Source organism: Solea senegalensis, linkage group LG19 (assembly GCF_019176455.1).
Source record: "Solea senegalensis isolate Sse05_10M linkage group LG19, IFAPA_SoseM_1, whole genome shotgun sequence".
NCBI classification, from domain to species: domain Eukaryota; kingdom Metazoa; phylum Chordata; class Actinopteri; order Pleuronectiformes; family Soleidae; genus Solea; species Solea senegalensis.
Genome location: NC_058038.1, coordinates 9,779,993 through 9,789,764, shown reverse-complemented (window position 1 = coordinate 9,789,764; position 9,772 = coordinate 9,779,993). Strand labels below are relative to the sequence as shown.

At 40.9% G+C, this 9,772-nt stretch overlaps 1 long non-coding RNA gene across 1 annotated transcript; it reads left to right on the top strand.

Annotated features, from left to right (window-relative positions):
* Positions 1–1,462: 1,462 nt before the first annotated feature.
* On the top strand, positions 1,463–6,166 carry LOC122784751. Its single transcript, XR_006362219.1, has 2 exons — positions 1,463–4,788; positions 5,530–6,166. It is a non-coding gene; the product is annotated as an uncharacterized LOC122784751 (long non-coding RNA).
* Positions 6,167–9,772: the final 3,606 nt, after the last annotated feature.

Below are 9,772 nucleotides of genomic sequence, written 5' to 3'. Positions count from 1 at the left end.
AGAAGACGAGAAAGTAAGAGCGGACTCCTGCTGTGAGGCTGCAGGTGCTTGAACCAGCTCTGTGTTTGTGTCTGCAGCCAAAACGGTGAAAATGTCACTTCTCTACATGTTTGTTCATCTGTTTACATTCTGTACAAACGACACTGACATTCACCACACTGTGTGTGTGTGTGTGTGTGTTCAGATCCTGCAGCGTTTTTATTCATTTATTATCCATTTAATTCATTTTTAAACATGTTTTATTAAACATTAAAATGTGGCAGGATGGTTAGGAACTCATTTCCCTGTGGGGCGACATTGTCAGAAGAGACATTTTTAGTCTTATACGCACTTTAATCTTTGTCCAAATCACAGGCCGTACACATCAAAGTGAGATACTCACACTCTCGGCACCAAGACGAGAGCAAGAAGAGAAGGAAGGGGGGAAAAAAACATTTTGCTGTCACTTTGCTGTCTAAACTCATCTGTGCTCCTGTCTTTCTTCTCTCCCCTTGTCTTTCCAGCGAGGTGCAGTGGTGTCGTGCATCAGTCTGCGTGTGTTTTTCTGTGCTGTGATGGACAGTTGTAAGAGAGAGGGAAAAAAAGATGTTTGCAGGGCCAGAGGGATGGCTGCTGTGCAGACTCAGGTTGGTGGAGGCAGCAGACGAGTGGGTGCCTGGGTGTGGTGCAGTTATCTCCTCTGTGCAGATGAGACCACGTCCTCGCCTGTGGGATGCTGCTCGCTCTCAGGCCATGGATGGTGTCCATGTGGTGAAAGAAAATTATGGCCACTCTCCAAGTCCTTACTTTTTTTGGAGGAGGGGATCTGGGATCTGCACACGGTTGTCTGGTTTGTTGGCCATTGTTGGGAATGTAATTAGCATCCTTAATGGGCCGTAATTAGGTCCTGCACAGTTTGCATTAATGTCAGTTATGTTCAGGTGATAAATAAACACAGGAGATGAGGTGCCTCACTAACTCAATTTTGTACTTTTACTACTAACGTTGCGTCTTTGAAATGGGCGATGTTTGTTTGTTTCTTTGTCAGCAAGATTTCACAAAGATTACCGGACAGACTTGCAACAAACATTCTTAAAAAATAATGTAGCAAAATAGATACATTTTGAGGTAGTAAATGACATATTTCTTGTGTTGAGATTCATACAGTTTAGTGCAGAAGAGGATTAGGGCCAAATGGGAATTTCTTTGGAAACAAATTAAAAAACAAGGCAATCAGAGTTGGCAGACTTCACCCCATTCACTGCAACAAGCCTCTGGTGGCCTCTGTTGGTCATATATGCAAGTGCAAGCAAGAGGAACAGACAGACACAAAAACAATACTCCACTGAAGTGAAAATGTTTAAATCTTGAATTGAAAAAAATCTGAATTCTGTCTTTAATCTCAGAATTCCATCTTTAATCTCTGAGAAAAAAGTCAGAATACTGACCCTAATCTCAGAATCCTGGGTCTAATCTCAGAATACTTTTATCTCAAAATAAAAGTCAGAATTTTGACTCTAATCCCAGAATTCTGAGTCTAATCTCAGAAGTCAGGCTGTTATTTATTTATTTATTTTACATTTGGCCCTAATCCTCTTCTGTAATTTAGATTCAGATTATCCAAATACTGTGTCTCACATACTTCATTACTATTCTTTCTTGTTTTCCCCTATTTTCTAGGCTCTAGAGATCATTTTGAAGAATTTGGGGGCTTTTGTTTCAAATGAAAGTCACAAAATGAAGTGATGTCAAACAGCAGTGACACGATCACCTCACATTCCTCCACCTGCCACATGGTAATTCCCTCCTGTAAACAATAAAAGGTGCCATTATCATCGCAAGCCAGGGACAGGATTAGACACATCCTCATTTGCATGGATTTCCACCCAAAATAATAATAATAAGACGGTTTCAACGAAGGAAGGAAATAAAGACAAAAGGTGAAGCTAATTTATGGAAAGCTTCGGCTGCTCCGCCGCTAACTACTTTGATGCTTAATCCCTTATTAACCCTCACAATATTAGGCGTGAACGTTGAAAGTGCACACGTGTGCACATTTTGTTTCCAGTGCACGCACACCTGGAGGAGCCGAGGATTCCTGAGTCTGGGGAGCAGATACTGAGGCCAGTATTATCCCTCTGGGAAATAAAGATAGGCTGAGAAGTGAGATGAGGCCACTGTGAAGACGCGCCGCAGAGCAACAACCCAATCCCGCTTGTGTTTACTCTCACTGGTTTCCAGGGCAATGGCAGGAGACGCTGCCTTCTCCTGTGGAAGCAAACCCACTTGGACGAGAGCGTTTCAGCCTTCAGAATAAAAATGTCAGGCGGGTCGGGGGGTGTTCCATTACTGCGACCGTTCTCTCGTGTTGTGCAGCAGATTTCTCAGAATGACGCAGAGTACATAAATGTACTCTTGTGTTCCTCTGTGTGTGTGTGTATGTGCATGCATTTTTAAGATAATCGAACTATCTCTCTGACCAAAGAGCTTCTTGGCTTAATCCCATTATTGACCTGCCATCTGCAGATTTCTGTGGGTGCAGGCTGCACTAACAAGTACTTCCCTAATCAATTTGTTTTTATGTAAGTTAGAACATGTGCACCCATGGCTGTATGTGTGTGTTCACTTGTGTTTATACATCTTTGTGAAGACCATATCTGACTTGTGTGGGGATTTTGGCTGGTCCCCATGTTCTGTTGTACCTTAAAAGAGCTGTTGATGGGGTTAATTCCTTGTTTTTAGAGTTTTGGGCTCGGGTTAGTTTAGGCATTATAGGGTAGGTATTGTCTCACAAGAAGATGCTGGGTTAAATTCCAGGGTCTGGGATCTTTCTGTGCAGAGTTTGCGTGGATTTCCTCTGACCATCAAAACATGTATGAATGTTCAGATGTTGGACACGTTCAGTCAGGAATGCCTTGCCCAGACTGTTGAGCATTTTAAATCTGCTTTAAAAACCTACTTTTACTCCATGGTGTTCAACTCAGGTTGTAGCTGTAAAGAATAATATGTGAGTACAGGTATATTTGTACTTTTGTCTTTGTGAACACCAAAAAAACCTATAAACCTCCGGAAGCGAGGACATTTTGTGAAAGTGAGGACATTTTAGCTTGTCCTTCCTTCTGTCACACCTTAGATGTGTGTTAAGACCTGGATCTAGTTTAGTTTAGGTTTAGGGTTAGGCATTGAGCTGTGATTTAGTCTATGTGTGTCCTGTACAAAGGTGTGATGGTGTTTTACCAGGTTTTACTCGTGTTGTGAGGACCTAAATCTGTTTACACTGTCACATTATAGGGACAAAAAGCAAGTTCCCGTAATGTAGATTGTTGCATTTCAAGGTGAAGACATGTTTGGTGGTTAGGATGAGGTTAAGGTTGGAGTGAGTGTCCAGGAAATGAATGAAAGTCAGTGTAATGTCTTCAGACGTCATGGAAGCCAGACTCTGTGCGTGTGTCACCCAGTGGTTTGCAGCTTTGAGTGTCTTCCTCTGTGAGGGAGACAGCGTATGCAGAGACGAGCTCCATTGTTGGGCATAAATTGCTGGGCCGGAGCTCCTCCCCATCCTCCACCCCCCCTCTACCCCCCACAATACTAGATCGATCTTATCCTTACCTATAATGAGTTTCTCTGTCTGAGAGCGAGGGGTGGGAGCCAGGACATGGAGTGGAGAGGAGTGCGTGAGTGGGAAGAGGGTGGAGCAATGATGAGGCGTACACTGTTGCTGTTGCTGGTGATTATGAGGACGACTGACTTTGCCACGGAGAAGCAGCTGCGTGATATTTATGACCACGCGAAGGCTTCAAGTTATAATGTGACAGTACATTAGTGCCACGAGGTGAATTATTCCAAAACAGTCAATGTCACACTCTGTTATACTGCATTGTATGGTGAGATACAGTGAGCACCATCAGGATGTAGTAAAATAATAGTAATTATACTTTTATTTATAGAGCATCTTTCATATATAAGTGCACCTTAAAATGTTTCACAATACATCTTTTTTTGAAGATTATAAGAAGAGAACGTGCATAAACAGATAAATAAAAAATATAGTATGGAAAGTGATTCTGGTTTTAAAGAGCATGCAGGGGGGGAAATATAAAAGATAAAACATCCAATAAAAGGCGGTGATTTAAAAGCATCCATAAAAGTCAACAATGTTAAAAGGCAGAAAAAGAGAAGTGAAGGCGTCCTGTGTCCACCAAAATGCTTGTCTGAATAAAAAGGGCTTGTGTTTTTTAAAGATATCCGTCTGATGTGGCTGCATGGGCACGGTGTTCCACAGTTTTGGGAGCTAAACACAGATTCTCCGCTGCTTTGTGGGAAATGGAGAACAGTTTAAAAAAAAAAAACCCAAGCATCAGCAGAGCTGAATATTCTGCCTCTATGATATCGTATTAAAAGAGTTCTGAACAAGCAGGTGTTTATCAGTCAGCAGGGTTCTTTTTGGCAAGATAGAGAAAAGCGTATTGCAATAGTTAGACCTATTAGTCATGAAATCATTAGCCTCTCACTCGTTGTTTATCTCTCTATTCTCCACAAGGCGGAAGGAACCAGTCACTGCCGACATTGAGTGGAAGGCGGGGTTCAACCTGGACAGATGACCAGTCCATCACAGTACCAACACACAGAGACAAACAAGCATTCACCATTCTCTCAATTAACATCTGCGTGTTTTTGTCCCACAGGAACCCAGAGAACCCAGAGAGAACCCAGAGAGAACCCAAAGAGAACCTAGAGAGAACCTAGAGAGAACCCAGAGAGAACCTGAAAACTCCACAAAGGCCCACAGCCGAACCAGGATTTGAACCGGTAACCTTCTTGCCAGCCACAAATTAGCTTCTCTGACTCTGATTTTGTTAAGAACAGCCAACAGATCTTGGTGACAAACTATATGTGAGAGAAAATTGTCACATTGCAAAAATGTAGCTTTAAATCCATAGTAACAAGAGACTCCTGACTTCCAGTTTGGTCAGGTAAGACCAGTGTAAGCCAGCACTAATTGTTTCTCTTATTAATTAAGTCAAGTCAGTTTAATTTATACAGCTCAACATCACAAACACAATTTTGAAGGGTTTTACAGTCTGTACAGCGAGAGTCACCTTCTATCCTTAGACCCTACTGCTGCACATTATGCCATTAACTTTGTATATTATACACCAAAACTTCTTGACACCATAAAGTGAGCAGCTTTAATGTGTAAGGAACAGCAAAATGTGAGCAAATCCTTGTGTCTTTATTTGTTGAATTTTTACTTAACGCAACATAATGAGAGACTGTGTTTTCTTTCAAGATAAATGCACACACATTTTTTGTGAGCCAAACTCTGTATTTTGGAGGTTTAACAAAGATGAAATGATTGACCTTCCAGAGTTATGAACCCATTTGTACTCAGTTCAACTCACTCACACCAGTTTTCCCCGGTGTTGTTTAATCATCTCATATGAACTTGAAGCCACACACTTTTGCAATGTTTCAAAGAAAAGGTCTTTTCTGTTCTGACATTTACCTGCAACATGTGGTAATCAACATTTTCCCATGCTCCCGTCCCAGAATAGCCCGGCAAACATTCCCCAAAAGCACAAAGTTTGTGTACACACACATCATTTCTGGCTGCTCAAACCCCGAGAACACAAATCGAACAACCCTCAAAATGTCATGGCTGCTCAACTGGAACGAGCTCCAGCGAGATGAAGCCAGTGAGGTAACAATGGAAGGCAATGTTGCTTCCCTGTTGCAGAGACCCGACTGCCAAAAGAGACGAATAGCAAAGCCGAGACGCTGAGACAGAACAGACAGCATTGCCTGTAGTTCACAGGCTGACTGTCCATCATCTCCCACAGAGCCGGCACTATGAACATCAAGGTAGAAGACATGAAGATTTTTCTACTACATGAAACAGCTTTAGACAAGTAATAAGTCACACAGAGCCGACATCTCTGTGACGATATAGCACCCGTCTGTGAACCTTCACACACCGAGTTCGCTAGGCCTCCGATCTAATTCCTCTCATCCCTTATCTTCAAGGAACTTTGAGACAAAAGGAAGAGTGCACTGTCTATTAAGTTTAAAAATGATCTATGAGAACTTTCTTCTCTGCGAGAGTGCAACAGTGTTCTTGTGGTTCTTGTGAGTGGTAGCTTCCTTTTTGTTCGTTGTCAAAAGAGATACCACGATATCTAATCAATCATTCAGTGTCACTTATACTGGCTCAGTCACTGTTCAATGTGTGCCTGTTTTATTTTATTTTTTTACCAATATCTCCTTCATTTCTGATCCAAATAATGTCAAAGTCAGCACTTCACACACTGGTGCCCTAACAGACAGACAGACAGACAGACAGACTCTCATTGCATTTATAGATGTTTGAAATAAACTAGAGATAGTCACATGCTCAGATTCCTCAGTAAAAATAAATGTACAATCATCTTAGATGGATAAAAGCAACAAACTCTGTTTTTTGAGACACTTTATTATCAGAATTAAAAATCTAAATTTGTTTTATTCAGCTGGTTCATTTTACAACTGATTGTGTCATCTCTGTAGGGAAGACAGACAAAGAAAGTACCTGCTGTGCCTTTATGTCCTCTGTATATCGTCTCTGTATTTCTTTGCGTGGCCGAGCATCTCTGTGTGCTTTAAGTGCAGCTAATCTGACCACCGCGTGCCTCAGAGGCACCGGGCTGGCTCGACAGAGCGGCAAATGTGAGAGGCCTCTTTGTTGAGCCGTGTCATCATTGGGATTCAGCGCGATCAAAGTCTCCTCAGCTGGTTTCAAATTTGTCCTGTGGCTACGAGACGTGACGTGACACCGGTGCAGGGAGTGACGTGCCGGGGGGACGCAGAGGAGGCTACGACTTTACATAGAATATGAATGTGGAAGGAAACAAGTCAAGGGATTTGCAATTTGGGATCACGTGGGCATCTGGGAGTGTGCTGCTGGTGAATAGTGTGGGCTGAATAGAGTGTGATTGCAGTCTGTGGGTGCAAGTCTTTGAAAAGTCTCTACTTTTCCTTTATGAATCACCTTCTGTACAACTTTTTTTGGCTTCATAACAAGGCTATAATAGTTTTACAATTGTATTAGCTATAATGTTTACTTAGTTTTAAATTAGTTTTTAGAGCAGGCTTGCTTAGTTTTAATTTAGATTTTGAGTTTGAGTTGTTTTTTGTAATATGGAGAATTTACCAGGTGCAAGATTCAAAAAGGTCACAATAAGTATTATGTCATGAAAAACCCAGCAAAAGATGACGTTTCAAAAGGTTATTAGGACAGAGGAACAACCATGCCTGACACAAATATAACTTTAAGAAAGTAACCTGAAGTGCCAAACGTGCATCATTTGAAAGGTAAAAAATATAACCAACAGACTCACAGACACACATGAACATAACAACATACAGCCCGGAGTCTCAGGGAGTTCAATCTGAGGGAAACAAAACAATAAACCCAGTAAAAGACAAGAGGTTTAATTCACTTATGAACCAACTCAACCCAATTAACTACATAACAAATGTTATGTTTGACTAACATCGCCTTATGTCGCACATTGTAAACAAAAACAATAAGCAATTGACAACATTTTCTACAATTTTACGTTGTAGTTAACTATGCAAACCTTGCTTCATCATCTGGATTAGATAATAATGAAGCATTCTTAGCATTTGCTCCTTAATCATAATATCTGTGCTGTGTATTTGCTATGTTTTGCACGAACAACCGTTTGGTCTGTGTTTCCACATTAAAAGCTCTTTTGTGTCATAAATCAGTCGTAGTCTTGCAGCAGCAGCGATGTCACAGAGGTCTCCCTCGTCTTCATCACTCTGAGACAGGCTGTCACAGAATACACTGGTCACACTGTGGCTGCACAGACATCTGCCATCTTCAACCATATGGCAGACACAGAGGGGGAAAAAAAAAGAAAAGAATCAATAGACCTGTTGTGGACTTAATGGAGGTCATTTTGGTAGCCGTTCTATGTTGTGCAGCACCAAAGTGTCCAGCTCACTTCTTCACCTTCCTCGTCTTTCCGTGCGGTTCAGTTCGGGATCGATTCAGGAGCGTTTTAAATCGTCCAAAAAAAGCAAACTGAAATGGCAAAAATGTGGACGCTTTTGTTGGGATTTGAATGCAGCGAAACCTTTCAATCAATTGTCTTATTTTATATGCAGGACATTTCACAAGCCCTCGTTGCTCTCATCTTTGAAAAGACATAAGATGTGAACTGTGTCTCAGTGTCTGCAACAGCAAGAGCCTAATCACTGATAGCTGAGACTGTATATCAGACTGATTAGTGTCTAAACAACACTCACTATATATATATATATGTAAATGTATACATATATATGTATACATATACATATATGCTACTTCTTTTGCACAGTCGATTGCAACTGAGATAATGACACCACACAGTACGACTCACACATTACATTTTATGTAACAGCAATATCATTATTGATGTATATGTGAGGGGTGTCCAAACTTTTTCTTTAACCCCCATTGCTCACGTGGCCCTAGGGGCACCCTAAGTGAATTGCAGTAGTAATAATACACATATCCTTATATGGACCTCATATTCAGGCTTTAAAAAAATGCATCTTTTTATGTGTTGTTGAGTCAAAGTTATGATTAATTTTAAGCAGTGGTATAAAGTAGCAATAATTCTGCAGAAGTCATACAATAGACAGTTTTATAACAATTGTGTTTCCATTTGTCTCACAATTCTGACTTTAATCTCAGAATTCTGATTTATTTTCTTCACAATACTGACTTAATCTCACAATTCTGGCTTTAAGATCACAATTCTGATATTTTTTCCTCACAATTCTTACTTTTTTTCTCATCATTCTGACTTTTTTTCCTCAGAATTCTGACTTTAATCTCAGAATTCATACGTATACATGAGAATTCATCATTAATTTGCTCTGGTTTTAAATTTTGGTTTGAAAATGTGGCCCAGCTGAGCTTGTAATGGAGTAGCCCTGTGGTAGGTATAACAGAAATTGACAGTAAAAATAGTCCAAACCACAAATTTGCTCTCGTCACAATCTTTATCAACTAAAACTTGTACACTCCATGTGTAGTTGACATTCTGCGTGGAGTGCATAAATGGAAGTCCACTGTTTGTAAAACATAAAGAAACACAACATGTTTCTGGGGAAAAAACAAAGCTGGGAGTGGACATAAGTTCCGGATAAGACGCTGGTCACAGAGGATTGTCTAAGGAAAAGAAGAATTGTGTGTAGCCTCAGGCGAGAGATTATATTATAAAAATATATGAAAATGTTCGTGCTTCACAGCCATGCATCAGATCAAGGAGAGTCTCAGGCTGTACGCTGTGTTGGATTAAAACTCATTTAAAGCTGAGTTTTTAGTCTCTTTAAAGTTTATTATCCTCTTCACTTGGATAAGCAGGTTAAACTTCTGCAGCCAGATTAACAGAAACTGCTATCTTTACTTTATGTCTCTATATATATAATATGCAGCTTAAACCCGCAGACACATAACTGGAAGCAGGCTTAGAACTGTCTGTGCTTTTCTGAATAACCAGGGAAACTTAAGTATCATGACATGTAACATCAAATCGTCTGTGTGGACAGAAATGCTGCCGGCGAGCTCAGGTGGTTTGACTGAGACGACAGTGACCTTCCTCTGGCCTCGGGCTTGTTGTCTTGAGCTTGTCGACCTGAGGCCGGTGTGTTTATCATCTCATCTCTCCACTCTCTCTCTCTCGCTCTCTGCTCCTGACATGTCTCTGGATCTAAAGCGCTCCTCTGTGAATCTTAATGTCCA